Source organism: Macrosteles quadrilineatus, unplaced genomic scaffold (genome assembly GCF_028750875.1).
Source record: "Macrosteles quadrilineatus isolate MER2022 unplaced genomic scaffold, UCM_ALF_1.0 Scaffold_6__1_contigs__length_79288215, whole genome shotgun sequence".
Classification (NCBI taxonomy): Eukaryota; Metazoa; Arthropoda; class Insecta; order Hemiptera; family Cicadellidae; genus Macrosteles; species Macrosteles quadrilineatus.
The window spans coordinates 75,969,453-75,986,615 of NW_026542599.1; positions in this window are offsets into that span (position 1 = coordinate 75,969,453).

Sequence of the window (17,163 nt, forward strand, 5' to 3'; positions counted from 1 at the left end):
ATCTTGGTATCATTGATATTCTAGATGGAGTCATTGGGAGTATCTCCATTCGAGGCCTCTCTGATGTGATTTTCTTTAATTCTTGTAATGGCTCTATTAAAGGTTGGAATGTTTGGAACCTCTCTTCAGCCTCTAGAAACTTGCCACGTTTTAAAGCTCTATATTTTTCTCGTATTTGATTTGCAGAGTCAACCAATTCTTGTTGAATGTTTTTCATCTTTTATTTACATTTTATTTATCTCATTTGACAAAGGATTGTACTCAAACACTTTATCATGTATTATCAAACAATATGCAGATGTATTTGCTGGCACATTTTCTGCAGTTTCAATCTCTAATTTAATATCAACAATTCCTTCTTTCACTGTTTCGTTCTGTCTAGAACAGTCTATTACAATTAGTGGATATTTCTTCATAAACTCAGCCCTACTAATCATAGGATCTGGGATAGTATTATAGTAAGTCTCTCTAAACCTCATAAACATCTCATAAGCTTTAGAGACATCTCCATTTTCAAAGTCAAGATTTAAATCACTATAAGGATAATATTCAGAGTTAAGAAATACTTTGAGATTTTTTAATTTACAGTGATCAAATTCATCAGTTCTTTTTCGTGCACTATTATCCCTAGCTGTTTGGAAACCAAATATAATATACCTAGGCTTCTCTAAACTTGAAGATGTCTTTACTGACCATGTATGTCTTGTGGTATTGGGATATGATGGAAGTTCATGCAGCTCTAAACTTCTAAATGCAATTTGCAAATTTTTATTTTGCAATAACATCTTTTGTAATTGTAACTTCTCTCCATCTGATGGTATTACATGTGGCATCACCCATTGAATTGAGTTAAGTGTAATTTTAGGAATCAAATCAGCAGTGCCACTGGCTGGAGCACTAGCGGTTGTTAATATACAATTCAAATCATTTTTGGATCTTTTCAACACCAATTCTTGTTTGACATTTACTAATACCTTATTAAAATCCTCAAATACACCCATTAACAGCTCTAATGGTAAACATGTACTAAACTTGCCACCTTTATGGAACTCTTTTAAATTCGTGTCAGAATCAAATGCTACATTTGACAATTTAGTTGTTTTATTGTAAGAGCTCAATATTTTCATAAGACTAGAAATTCCTGGGTTTCTTACAATATCTATTTCTTTACCTGCGACTTCGTATCTAATTTCATCAAATAAGAACGCAAATGCATTATTTATAAAATGACCTTTATCATGATTCTCAATTTCTCCCTTAATATACAGATAACTCCTACACGGGAGAGTTAGCAAATCTTGATTATTAATACATATTCGAATTTCATCAGAATTATTTATTGCTAAAGTATTGTGGGGAACATAGGAGTGATTTGTAATTTTAACCACACTATCGTCGAATTGGGATTTCCCTGTAACGTCTAGAAAATCTTCCATTTTTATTAATAGAAAATTTTAACTTTAGTCCTATTGACTTTAGGAACCTAGCATTTTGTACACTTATAGATAAATTCTTATAAATTCTCATATCTTTTTTATATGACAAGTAATTGTAGTTTCTTCTCCGTTAAAGTCAATTGCCTTGTCATGTTGATCGGCAAATGTAATACTGACAACATCTAAACTTCTCTTATTTACAGGAAAATATATAATATTTCTTGGAACTTCAATAATTTTGTAGCCAGGAGGAGCTTCTGGATAAAAGCTATGTATGGTGTGTGATTTGTTGCCATTTAAATAGGACCCGTTTGCAATATTACATTTTACTCTAATCACATTTACATTATTAATGTTTATTTTATTTGTAGATTCAAACTGAACACCAGGAGTAGAAACACCTTTAAATCCTAATAAAATAGACCCTAAACATGGTTTTGTAAAATCAAACACGTGGCTAGAAAGTAGTGTCGCTTTCATAGTTTTATTATTAGCTGTAAGGAAAAAGTCTGGGACTTGCTTTTGAATTTCCTTTGCAAGCTCAACCACCTCATATGTTCCTTCAGAAATTTCTATTGTAACTGGAGCATTGTGGTCATAATAGAAAACATCATCACCTTCACTAATGGTTAATTTTTTTCCTTTAAGTTGATTTAATTTTGGAATAAGCCCTTTGAATAAAAGTTTGGATTTAGTATTAATTAATGCTTCTCCATTTTTATCTACTATAACTTTAAGTTTTCCATTTAATAACCGGTTTAAATCATCAACTGAGATATCTCCTTTTGGTAATGTCATTTTCTCTACTTTGTAATATGTTAAAGTATTTAGTGGTTTTTTAACATTAAATATTGAATTATAACTTTGAAAATCTACCAATCCAATATAACATAATCATCATTTAATTCTATGGGAGGGAAGAACACTGACTTTAGCTCTGGCTCTGTACCCGAAAATGTTATAGTAAATGAATCCATTTTTATAAAGAAATATTTTTTATGAATGATAAACATAAAATTCCACAAATAGAACTATTTAAATCTTGTATTTGATCAGTTGTATAGAATATTTTATATCCCTCAAAATATTTAATTACTTCTTTTGGAGGTTGGATTCCAAATGGGTCAAAATAAATTACAATATCTTTATTTTTACGATATGCTGTCCAATGTGTGCCAGATGAGCTATCTAAATTAACTATTCCGCACTCTTTTACTCTTGGTGTTAGATTTTTTAGCTCGCTTTTTAGGTACACTCCCCTGAAGTGAGGCACGTCTTTTGCGGCCTCTAACAGCTGGTAGTTGTCCATCTTTTTTATTAAATTTTAATCCCATTCCCATCTTTGCTTTTGCCTTCATCAAATTTGTCACGGCATAAGCAGCTGCTCTTTCAGCAAGATTTGCATCATTGGCCGTTACTCTAGTCCAAGCTAAGTCTGCTAATCTCATGTCTGCTTTGTTCCGAGCAGCAGTATCGGGATTATTCATGTAGAATATGTCATGCTCTTTACAATAAGAGTCTAGTTTATTTTTTGGAGGTACATTTTTAGCTAAATTCTCACGTACATTCGTCCCAGGTCCACAGTATTGATATGTTGGTATGTGAAGTGGAAATGGAAGGTTATTTATAAGAGTATTCAATAACCCTCGACCCCTGTAAGGCTTTAGGAATAAACCTTTGCCCTTTTTACATGTTTTCTTATTAACATTTTTTACCATTTTTATTATATAAAAAATGTCTTTTATTCAACAAAAATACAAATTTAAAATAGTACATACTAAGGAAAATATACCAAAGAAGTTGGGTCTATTTCCTACCAATATTCGATGTGTTATTTGCGGTCCAAGTGGAAGTGGGAAGACGGTTGTAATTTATAACCTAATTGTAAGAAAGGAAGGATTAAAATTTACAAACTTATATTTAATATCCAAATCGTTAGAACAAGAAAAATATAAAAAAATAATTGAAATATTTAGTTTGTGTGATGAAGTGAAATTACACACGTTTACTGACTGTGAAATCACACCAAATGATGTAAAATCACAGTCAGTTGTTGTATTTGATGACATAAATAGTCCAAATATTACACAATTTTTCTCAATGGGTCGACATAAAAATATTAACTGTTTTTACTTGTGTCAATCTTACAGCAAAGTACACAAACATTTACGTGATAATGTAAATTTCCTAATATTATTCAAACAAGATGATTTAAATTTAAAACATGTATATCACAATCATGTTGGTAATGACTTTTCATTTGACCAATTTAAAAATCTCTGTCATCAATGTTGGGATAAAACTAAATATGGCTTTTTCGTAATAGACAAAGAAAGGTCAAAGAATAATGGCAAATATAGATTTATGTTTGACCAATTCTATCAAGAGGATGGTAAGGGTAAATAAATGAAAGATTTTTTTTAACATTTACATTTATTATATATCTACACATTTTAAACATCGATTTTATAATGACCAAGCGCAAGAGTATTGATGCCATCTTCTAGAATAAACCTCTTGTCATCGTCAAAGGATAGTACTTTTTTATTCATGGTTAAGGTTTGAAGATGATGATTTATAGATTTAATTCTTGTCACATTCTCATAGTAATCTTGCCCAGTTGCAAGGCAGTTCAAATAATGTTGATGTCTGAGGAGATGTTTAACAGTGGCACCATCAGCTCCTTTAGCTTTCTTCACCTCTAAAGCTTGCTTGTCTTCTTCATATAACCATTTTAGAGGAATGTAAGAATATAACTTTGGTCTTAAACCACAATATTCATACATAATATGACCACCTAATTCATCTTTAAACTTTCCAGTGACTTTTTTATTTTTATCAGAGTATAAGAAATGGTCTTTACTATATCCAGAGGTATCAAAATAGTGTAAGTCACATTCTATTTCCTTGTAAAAGTCCTCTGTAACTATAGCATACATTAATGAATCTGTATCTGTCATTAGAAATCTTTTATTCTTAAATTTTGACATATAATTATAGTGGAAATCATACATTATTACTTTACTAATATCTAAAATGGTCATTCCCAAATATATTGGTTTATTAAACTTTACAACTAATTTATTTAAATGTATAGCATGTAAATTGTTATCAAACTTTTTGCTACAATCAAACCTTGGATTAGTGACATATTTTGTTAATAGTGACTCATCCTTGAGATATATATCACGAAACTTGCGTTGATTCATGATTGTTCGACCAAAGAGACTATTATTTAACAATTTATAAAAGTCTTTTTCGAAATCAGTTTTAGCACATTTTCGTTTTTCAATATTAAAATTAATATAGGGCGCAAGCCATTTAGACTGTCTAAATTTTAAAATTCTGTGGTATTTTGTTACAATCAAACCCAATTCCTCATATTTTTGTAATGCTTTGTAATGTAAAATATATTTAGTTTTGTCATTTAAATTATGTATTAATTTGGCATTCATTTTCTCTGGTGCTAATGGATAGTCATTATGTAAATCATGTAAGCTTTTATCATATTTTAAATCAACTTCTAAAATGTATCCAAACTCGTCATTTTGATTATATTTGTAGTCTATCTCATTCGTCCAACAAAATCCATCAATGGGTAGCGGCTCGCACATCGCTGTTGAGTATAGCGAGTTACAATCTAAATATATTAAATAGACACTCTCTTGATTGGGATCATAGTGTTCGCCCATATATTTATTATTGGCTTTAGCATAACGTGTAGAAATCATACTGACTCCTCCTCTGATCGCACTTTCAATAAACAAATGCATGTCAATATCTTTGAATAATTGTAATTTTATTCCTGTCATTCTAAGACAGGCCTCCCATGTAAGTCCAGGGAGTGAATACATATGTACAGGGTCAAGTTTGTAATCTTTTAAACATAGGTCTCTAAATGTCTCAAACACATCAGCTAGTAGCAATACATCTGTTTTGAGATATAAATCATGATATTCTTGTAAATTATTTATATTAAAATGGGTCCATACATTTTTAGCATGTTCATATTCATTGGGAGAGATATGTTCTTTAGTTATAGAACTGTAAAATGTTTCAATTGGGGGTAGAGACTCTGCAAACTTATCTGGTCCCGTCATATGTTCATAGGGATATACACCTTTACGTTGTAGTAGTGGATTTTGTATGAATCTAAATGTGTTCAAATTGGAAGCCAATTTATATAATGGAAGGGACAGAAAGTTGTATGAATCTAAAAATACTAAATCATCAACAGAGAATGATATATATTTTTCCATATCTTTAGCTATACAATTAATTTTACGATTATTAAATTTTCCCAAATGTTGCATTATTATGTGACCATCATAATTTTTCAAGTTATGGAAGAATACTGGTATTTTCTTTGTTACTTTATAGTTTAAATTACAATCATTGTGGGCAGCTCCACGGTATTGTCCAGAGGAATGGCAATGATCTCTCACCCTATCAAAATATAGGGGCTTTTCACAAATGTGACAATGTGTTGAGTTTTGGAAAGATACCTCTTGCTCAGGGGTCATTTGAAGAGGAATATATATTGCCATTTGATTTTTAATATAATCATAAGCCTGAAATAATCTTTCAAAAAACACATCCATAACATTTGTGCCACTGTACAACTCTTCAGAAATAATTTTTGAATCTTTTACTACGACAAATGCAAATCCCGATGGAATATGTATATTAGAGTTTATAAAGCATTCAAAATCTGCATAAATTACATATGGGGCTTTAAGTTGATATTTATAGTTTTTAAATTGTAATGTATCTTGTTTAGACATTTCCACTCGTTGAGCATCAAAGCTTTTACAATATGTTACATGACGTTCTAATATATCATTAGTGTAAAAATGTTGTAAACACAACTTGCAAAAATGCTGCTTATGGCCATGTTTTGTAGAGTGGAACATTAACCTATCAAAATCACGAATTAAACAATAATGTGATTTACGACCTTCTTGTAATAATAATAAATCTATGTGAGTATTACTATTTAGTTTAGTCGTTCTTAATGGATATATAAATTTATCATATTCAACCCCAAATACATTAATACTTATATCATTCTGTGTTTCAAATTTATCTATATCAGATATTTTCACAGGATACTTTATGTTTGTCATATTCAACTGACTTTCATAGGGTACATAATTAGAAACCCTTTCAGCATTGTTTGCATACCTTGGATGTAAAGCTGCTAAAATCGACCAAAGAAAGCATCTATTGTCAGAATTCTTTATATTTAAAACAGCATGTTTTGATTGAATACTTTTTGGTGTGGGGATATATGACTTTGGAGTTAGGGGTTTATACTTGTAAACATGCAACTGCCAATATTTAGTATGGTCATATATCCATCCACTGCCTTGGGCTTGATATTTGTGTATGGAAGCATCAATCTTTGAAAGTGCATTTTCAATTTGAGGCTTTAAATCTCTCTTCTCAATAGTTAAGGTAGTAAGACTTCGAAAATCTGCTATACATTCTTTTTCATTAACTAATTTACCATTTTGATCCATTGAATATTTTATAAATTTGATTCTCCTAACTAAAGTCCATTTTATCGGTAGAGGACAAGACTTCAGAGTATTTTCAAGGTCAGTTCTAATCGATTCACCAACAAATTTAATCATTGTGTATGGACATTTCATGCAAGAATTAACATGTCTTTTAAAATGTCCAACAATATTCGTTTTACAGAAATTACAACTCTTGTGACTTTGTAATATATGCGATTTTAGAGCAATGTTACTATCACAGATTAAATTACAAACTTTGCACAGTTTCACCTTCATTTGATGAATTACCTTGTAGTGACGAATCATATTACTTTTGGTGGAGAGCGACACGGAGCAGTGTTGACAGGTGGGCCTCATTTTTATATATAACAAAAAAATTTGTGTCACTTCTATTTATAGACTTTTCGAAAATTTCAAAATTTTGGAAATTTTAATAATTTTCAGCTAGAAATTAAAAATTTGTAAAAATTACTTCAACAGATCCAAGACTAGCAAAGAGCAAGCCCAAGTGAGTGACGTTTTCACCACATCACCACTAGAGGCAAGAAGCAGGAGCCGGGAGCGCGCCCACGCCATGAGCCGAGTTCGCACATACATGATTTTGAAATAGAAATATAATATATCAACTGGAAAGGGGAATGGTAGATGTACTAGCAATTGTGCATGGGGCAGAGGGGAGTGGTGAGGGGGTGAGGGGGGGGGTTGGCCCAAAAACCTCGTGCCGCAAAAAACGGCGGCGACAAACTATACTACTATACATATACACATGCATGGGTCAATAAATGAAATAATTAGTTTTTTTTTATTTTTTGCTTAATATCGAATATATTTATAGGGAATAACTAAGAAATAAGGTTTGACAATTTTATAGGGATATTTGGGCAAAGATCAGGATTTTTGGAATTGGTGGCCAAAAAATGATCCCCATAAGAATAACATGGGAAAAACATGTCTAAAGTGAGGTAAAACCGGCAGTTCTCCACTACTGAATCTTTATAACGTATAAACACATTATTTTTAATCGGTCATCAAACTGATTCTTGAATTAGTAGTTGCAAGAGTACGCAAAACTGCAGAGAGTCCTTGAAAATGCTTGTGCAATGATATAGTTTTAAATTATAAAAGAAACCCTTCAAAAAATTGTATTAACAGGACCAGAGGACCAATATGCACATGGTATTTCATTTGTATAAGGCAAAAAATTCAAATCATATTCACTTATGATTGCCAATAGATTTTGGGTTTCCTTAAAACAATTATATAAAACTGTCTGCAAATGTCAATAAAACTGATTTTATAAGAAATTGTAGATTCTTCTGTTGCTCTGTAGGCGACCATTTTGGTCACACAAGGAAGTCCAAACTTATATCTTAGTTTGAACAACGTCATCTTGATTTTACATTGCTCAAGATACATAATCGACACATAGGCTTTCAAAAAAAATAAGTAAAGAAAGTAACTAGTGATGGACCTCGCAGACATAGGAACAGTCTAGACTTGCCTCTTACTGACGTTTTCCAAACGAATATAGAAGTTAGATCTACATTCTCCATTTTAGGCTTGAAATAAATTTGTTTGTGGGTAAGAGCGAATGAGTAAGCATGAACAATAATTTTACCCTTCTCCCCGACACGCTACCATACCACAGCATCTTACTAGCAGAGCTCAAGGTCATTGACGTAATAATTGTAATGAACTAAATTTAGACTTCCACCCCCCAATGTCACCAATGGGCCCTAAAGGTTGGTATGTAACAATTCATGACGGTTAAACAATGGCCTTTAAAATACGCTTTTAATTTGTTTCCTAGCGTTTACCGTATCTTATAAAAAGTTAGTTTACAATAATTACAAAAACTTGTTGGGCGAAAGAAAAATTCTAAAAAGCTACAAATTAATTTATTATATATGTATCTATATCGTATTAAAGTGTGTTAAAGGTTTAGCGTTTGGTTTAGAATGTAAAAATTTTCAAAGTCACAAGATGGTTTCTGAAACACTCAATACAACTCTCCTTTATAAAAATTAAAAAAAAAATTATCCAAGAAATTGAGCTCTTTAGCCACAAAATCCACCGTTTTTTTACTTACCTGACGAAGAAATAAAAACAGTAGCAGCCGACGAACTTTGTTATGTCATATTTAAAAACTCATTTAAAAGTACCGACTTTATTTCAAGATTTAAAATAGAAATTATAAACTTTTGAGCTTTTAATTAGAACCAATAGTGTCCTAGACTAATTGACATCTTTCACACGAAGTGTCAACGATTTACCTTTAGTCTAAATGTCAAGTTATTTTGAAGCTGGACATTGAGTTTTGGTGCCGTTTTCATTGGCATCTACCACTTCTAACCTGCACTAAGATGGCGGACCTGGCTTCAACCATCGATGTATAATAACTCTGCTTCAACTGCTTGTATGTTAGTTATATAGATGTGCTCCATCTATTGGTCTTATGTGATCGTTGATTTAAACTAACGGAATTCTGATGAAAATTTGATCATGAATTATTAGCAGTTTTGCAGGATGATTAACAATAGTTTTTTTTTTTTTTTTATTTAAATTGCTTGTTAGTTGGCAACAAATCTTAGAGATGTGTATACATTTTTTAGGACAAAATTGAATTGGCAGATGCCATGGTAAAGAAGCGTACTAGAAAAAGTTACTGTCGCCTCATCCAATTTTTACAGCAGTCAGCTGTTGACATGCTAGGCGAGCAACCGCGGCAGTGAGGACGGGGAACAGCTGATTTCATGTTCCTAGTTGGCAAATTGTCTGCTAGCTACTAACGTACACATGCATAAGCCATCAGCGGTAGCACCAGTAGCCTCAATGAATATATAAACACTTGTGTTAAGGTTTAAATACAGTAGTCAATGTTATTACTGAATTTGATACTATACATATTGTTACTAATATATGAAATGGAGAAAAACGTTACCTTAAAAATACAAAATTTCCCAATTTATATCCAGACCTTTTTAAATAGCTTAGAAAACAAATAATTTAGTATATCAAAGTGTTTTTGGACGGTTATTGGTAACAGGACAAATTCAAAAATTGTAAATTTAAAATTCCCTTGTTATTTATATAAAGAATATTGTAAAATGTTGTAGTTTGCTTGTTTATGGATATATTTTGATCAAACTTGGAAAATTTATTCAAACAATTACAAAACTATTTGGATCATGAACGGTACTCTAGTTTTCCCAAGGTAGGACACGTGAATTGGAATTTTGGCGTTACAGGCACAATGACAGTAAGAATCAAACAAACGTACAGATATATACACAAGACTCGTTTCGGCTATCTTATTCTATACAACGTAACCAAACACTTCATGAGTCTACGCAATGTACAGACAAAACAGTAAAGACTTTATAATCTTATAATTAACTATCTGCCCATGCTTCGCAACGGGGTGAGAATCTTTGGGTCTCTAAATCCACCGTAAAAAAATATATATTTCGTACCTAGGGCCTACAGTGAGGTTTTGCCGACTCGATATCGGGTTTTAAGTTCGGGACGAAGTCGAGAACGTGAAACGATCGAGAGCTGCAAACCCATTTTGGCTCGTGGTACGAGCGCTATTTTTCACCCAAGTATGTTTTGCAATATAACGTCCCTCTTATTTATGTGAAATATTTTGAGGAATCAGCAAAATCAAAAATAACAATAAATAGTTGTCTAGGCAGCTGTGACAAAAACAAGTCTATTGCAATGCCATGGATAATACTTAATACTTTAATACTTTCTTATGAAATGGCGACCATACAATGTAGGTATTTTAAGCCAAGTATGAATGGAGATGAGTGTAGGATGAGTGGCGCGATCTTGTAGTCTTGTTAGTGACTAAGGCCGACATTCCTTAGACACAGCTGTTAATTAATAGCCCAAACAGCTAATGGTAACTAAGGGACCTACAGTTTATAGTGGAATCCGAACCACATTTTTTCCTTGGTATATACGAATTGGTCTAATTATCAGGATAGTACTGCGGATAGTCGTAATACTCACCAGTGCGGACGTTAATCCACACCAGGGAGTATCCCATCCACAGTGCATACCTATAAATATCCACAATCCGTGACCTCCTAGTAGCTGGATTACAGGACGACGCCACCCGTCCCAGTCATACAGCTTGTGCATTTAATATTAGAGCAGGCCCATAATGAAAAAATCCCTCTCTATAAGGTGCAAGAAGCATTTCATGTAACAATTGGGGAAACAACGTTTTTAGGGTATTTCGACCCTGCTGAGTACGAATCTGCCTGTTGCCAACGCGAAATTTGAACCGGAAGTGCGGTATCCAAGATGGCGGCCAAAACTCTGTTTGCCCCATATCTCCCTTGTTAGTTGGCCTAAAATAATGGTTTAAACGTGTATATAGGGGGTTTTCGGATGCCAAGCACATTAAAACACTCGAAATGTACATAAATTAAGTTTTGAGGGCATATCTTCCAAAATGGTGCCCAAGATGGCCGCCAAAATCTCTAATTTCCGCATATCTCCCTTGTTTTTTGGCTTAAAATAATTATTTAGACATCTGCATAGGGGTTTTCTCGGATGACAAACACATTGCAACACCCAAAATTTACTTACATTAAGTTATGGGGGCATATATTCCAAGATGGCACCCGAGATGGCCGCCAAACACTCTTATTTCCGTATATATATATATCGCTTGTTTGTTTGTTTAAATTAATTATTTAAACGTCTACAAAGGTAATTTCTCGGATGTTAATCACATTGCAACACTCATTATTTACTTCCTTTGAGTTTAGATTACATAGATGGCAATAACAATTTTATTGTGCTTTCGTGAGCTCCGTGCGTATGTATTTAGTGTTTAAAACCAGTCAGATATATATCAGTGGCTGAATATTTGCTACTATTTTTGAAATACCAATTGAAATTTTGCAATGTTAAAGTAGAAGGCAAATTGTTTAATGTACTCTTGTGGCACCGTAGATAACACGTAGTATAACAGAACATATAATTAAGTAATTGTAGAATTAATTGTGTATGATGTTGACCAATTTATCACATATTTAAGGTGTCCAGTTATGTAAATAGATATTTATTGTAAAATATGACGATGCCATACGTATTTTTTGTATGTTTTACGGCAATAAATAATTTGATTTGATTTGATGTTATTTGAACATTTAGTTCAACAGAACCTGTAAAAATTATTAACAATCATGGTAAATGCAATACGTTATTTTCACATTTAATAAACGAGAAAACATAACGAATAGCGTTTACCGTGATTATTTAACGAATGGTTCAAATACAATAAATAATTTGATTTGATTTGATGTTATTTGAACGTTTAGTCCAACAGAACCTGTAAAAATTATTTTTTTGACCATACCTCGAATCCGCAAGAGGAAGTGCATGTAAATTAAATTAAACAATGGTTCTTTATAACACATTAATAAATAATAATAAACAATTCGGTTATAATATTAACAATGATAATGTACTGTTATATTTTAATGATCTTGTGGTACCACCCATTAATGTGGTACCACCCATCAATGGAGGTTGGTTTACCATGGGTCTCAATGGATGAAATAGATATTTTAAAGGTTTTTTATGGCAACATTGTGTTGGCTGCAATGATCAACATTAATCAGCAAACAACTCTTATTCTTTTTAATATCTTATGTTGGCCAACCGTCGATAAAAGTTAGTTTATGAAGAGAAAGTAAACAGTTGTACATGTGTACAAAATAAATGTTAATAAGGTAACATATTTTGTTTTCCAACCGCCTATAAAAGTTTGTTTGTAAAAAGAAAGTAAACATTTGTACATTTATAAGAAACTAGCTGTGTACCCGTTCTACGCACGGGGATCTTATAATATTCAGTTGAAACCTTCTTATATAAAGAACAGCAGTTGGTTTGCATATTTTAAGATATGCTGGCCAAACTATTATACATAGCTTCATTTTATGTTGTTTTTTGTTGTTCCGGATCGGTATGACAATCAATAAAAGGTTAAATTACCTCTGTGTCTGCCGGTCGATCCTATAACGGTAGGCTTACTTTTATTTTTACTATCTGATCTCGTTTGCATGGCTCAATCACGTCCTGGTTGAAGTTCGTTCGCTACGCTCACTCACCTGTATGTTGGAGCTCGTTCGCTGCGCTCACTTTCCTTCAGGTTAGCTCGTTCGCTACGCTCACTTGCCTTCAGGTTAGCTCGTTCGCTACGCTCACTCGCCTCCAGGTTGCAAATTAGCTGTTGTCATAAATGTAAAAGAAATAATAGTGCTAGTGCTGCACCCTGTTGGTAATCCTTGTAACTTTAATGCTATTGAACATCACAGAACAGAACCAACTTGTTTAATTGAAACAGCTGTTAAGATTCAATAATTTCATTTCTCATAAGGTTAACATGGGCTTCCAGAAATTCCACGTCAAAAATCGACAAAAACTTGATTTTCAAGGGTTTACTGTTAAATATCTAACTGTCTCATATTCGATGAAATACGTCTAAAACCATCTCATATATGTATAGTATTTGGAAAATAAGTTTCAGGCGGGACAGTGCTATAGTTATTGAGGAGTAGTTGTAATAAAGTGCGTATTTTAGCGTTACCAAGAGAATGACAGATAGACAGACAGACAGACAGACAGACAGACAGACAGAAATTGAGATAAGGTTTGATTCGGTTTCTCTGACCTATGAAATGTAAAAATAACCAAAAAGTTCATTATTCTAAGCAATGTACAGACAAAACTCTAATTTTATTTATATAGATAATTATTTGACGTAAGTACAATTTGTATTAAATCCTTAGTTTATTCAAAATTAGCAATAGGGAGTATTTGAACCATTCGTTCAATAATCACGGTAAACGCTATTCGTTATGTTTTCTCGTTTATTAAATGTGAAAATAACGTATTACGTTTACCATGATTGTTAATAATTTTTACAGGTTCTGTTGAACTAAATGTTCAAATAACATCAAATCAAATCAAATTATTTATTGCCGTAAAACATACAAAAAATACGTATGGCATCGTCATATTTTACAATAAATATCTATTTACATAACTGGACACCTTAAATATGTGATAAATTGGTCAACATCATACACAATTAATTCTACAATTACTTAATTATATGTTCTGTTATACTACTTGTTATCTACGGTGCCACAAGAGTACATTAAACAATTTGCCTTCTACTTTAACATTGCAAAATTTCAATTGGTATTTCAAAAATAGTAGCAAATATTCAGCCACTGATATATATCTGACTGGTTTTAAACACTAAATACATACGCACGGAGCTCACGAAAGCACAATAAAATTGTTATTGCCATCTATGTAATCTAAACTCAAAGGAAGTAAATAATGAGTGTTGCAATGTGATTAACATCCGAGAAATTACCTTTGTAGACGTTTAAATAATTAATTTAAACAAACAAACAAGCGATATATATATATACGGAAATAAGAGTGTTTGGCGGCCATCTCGGGTGCCATCTTGGAATATATGCCCCCATAACTTAATGTAAGTAAATTTTGGGTGTTGCAATGTGTTTGGCATCCGAGAAAACCCCTATACAGACGCCTAAATAATTATTTTAAGCCAAAAAACAAGGGAGATATGTGGAAATTAGAGTTTTTGGCGGCCATCTTGGGCGCCATTTTGGAAGATATGCCCTCAAAACTTAATTTAAGTAAATTTTGAGTGTTTTAATGTGCTTGGCGTCTGAAAACCCCCTATATACACGTTTAAACCATTATTTTAGACCAACTAACAAGGGAGATATGGGGCAAACAGAGTTTTGGTCGCCATCTTGGATAACACACTTCCGGTTCAAATTTCGCGTTGGCAACAGGCAGATTCGTACTCAGCAGGGTCGAAATACCCTAAAAACGTTGTTTCCCCAATTGTTACATGAAATGCTTCTTGCATTGCCTTTTTTTGAAAACGGGCCTACTCTATATACATTAATGTTTTAAGTAAATAGGCGAAAAAGTGATTTTGCGGCCCTAGGGATGTAAACCCCTGTTCGGTCCCAATATGACGATGACAGCTGGCATGGCCAGCAAAACGTAGCTTTCAGCCACCAATATAAACCAGCTAAACGTATGTAAAACAGCTAAAAACATCATAGTGAGGTGAAAAATTCGTTACGCATACTTTTACATTACCATGAATTAATTATATGCATACAGAAAAAACGGAGTCATACTTATTGCGTATTTTAACGTAAACTAGTGGCTTGTAGGGACATAGTCCCTAAAAAGCTACGGAAAAGGAATTATTGTTGGAATATTTAAACAAACTCAGAATCAAATTATCTATATGTTAGGATAGGCCTAGATATCCCACTACAACATATCTTTTGTGCAAAAAAAACAAAACAGTTTGTTGTTTGTCTTTGTTTGCTTTTGTTGATAACGTTATTTTCAATAAAGAATTTGAATGATTCCAGAGGTTTAACTGCTAAAGGCAGCAAACATGTTTATGAATAAATATTGGTTTATTATGGTAGCTTTGGTTTTTTGGTTAATGCTGATAACAAGGCTTCCCCGATTGAAAAACAGTATTGGAAATTGTCTTCGTCAAATAAGAAAAGGCAAAAAATGGTGTGTTGAGATACCCTACCCAGTTATTATTTCTAAGTCTATGCTCATTTTGTAAAGGTTTAACAAAATTATTCTTAAGTAAAGGCATCCCATTGACAGAACTTGGACCTAAATTTGTTTGTGATCAACATTAAAAAACCACTATTAGCCTAGTGTAAGTATGTGGTGTTAATCCTCCTAAAGGTGCGATTGATTTACATATTCTACCAAAAAAGGGCCTAGTCAACGTCTAATTACTAACTATTTTGCGGCTAGTTAGGGTTCCATTACCCAGTTATCGAAACTAATCACGACATAAATATTTTTGGTTCGTTTAAATACCTGTACGAACCTACTTCATCTCTATTCCCAAATTGTTTTCTAAGAGTAACCGTTGAGGTTATTCCACTTCATACAAAATATTGATTAAACGGTACAATAAATCTCAAATATAAATGTTAGTAAATTAAAAAAAAAATTGGAATAATTTTTTTACATATGTTTTGAAATAAAAACAAAGAAGATCTTCTTTTAATCTTGAATCGTTTCTTAAATCTTGAAAACAATTTATTTCAACTTTGACATAACTAAAAAGTCTTGATTATTAAAGGTAACGTTATCCCTTTATATAGTTGGTTTTATATAGTATACATTACATTGCAGAATTGACTGGCAAATGAGTAATCCAAATGTAAGCTTACTTGCTAATGATAAAACCACGATCAGCTGGATTGAAGTAAACAAAAATCAGCAGTAAATGCCTTCTAATGCTATTCTTATGGAGAACATTGTACGTTATATCTAATTTTGTGTTAAGATTTTGGGAATTTCACTATTCTTCCCGCCGTCACGGGTTAAAGACCTTTAATTTGAGCCCTCTCACGTCGTTCTAAGACTTCCCAGTCGCCCACAATTTTGACGCAAAGAATCGGCTTATGTAATTAATATATAGATAGAATAGATTTCTTGTATATTCCCATGAAACTGATAATTTACCCAGCACATTAAGGCCTTTATTCCAAGTATCTCAGTTCGTAAACCATACATACAATGTGACGATAAAATGTCAACAAAATAGCATGTAGTTTTATGTAATCCTCACGACATTTCATTTGGTCTATTGACTTTAAATCCAATAATTGTAAAAATTATTGGAGCTTTGAAAAAAACTTCATATAAAATCCTTACACTAATAAAAGACGACGTCATGAGCGCGGGAAATGAGCTACAGCGGCTAGGGCATAGCCACATGAATACAGAACGGAATGAAGGAACTAGAACGGAGAACTGGCAACAGCGCACGCGAGAAGTAGGGGGGGCGCACACACCGCTCAAGCACTACAACGCATTAGTGGCATCCTGTCCACACACTGTTGATATATACCGATTTGTGGCATGGTGCCACAATTTAAAAACTGGAATGTTAGATGTTAAAATGGAGTGTTCATTAAAAATATCGATGCAGACATGTTTCTACCACCTTCCTTCATCCACTGGTGGCCGCAGGTTGAAAGATGCCACAATTAGGTGTTTGCGAGTATTCGGTAAAACCCCGTATGTGTGTGTGTGTGTGTGTGTCCGTTAGCACGATAACTCGAGCAAAAATGATC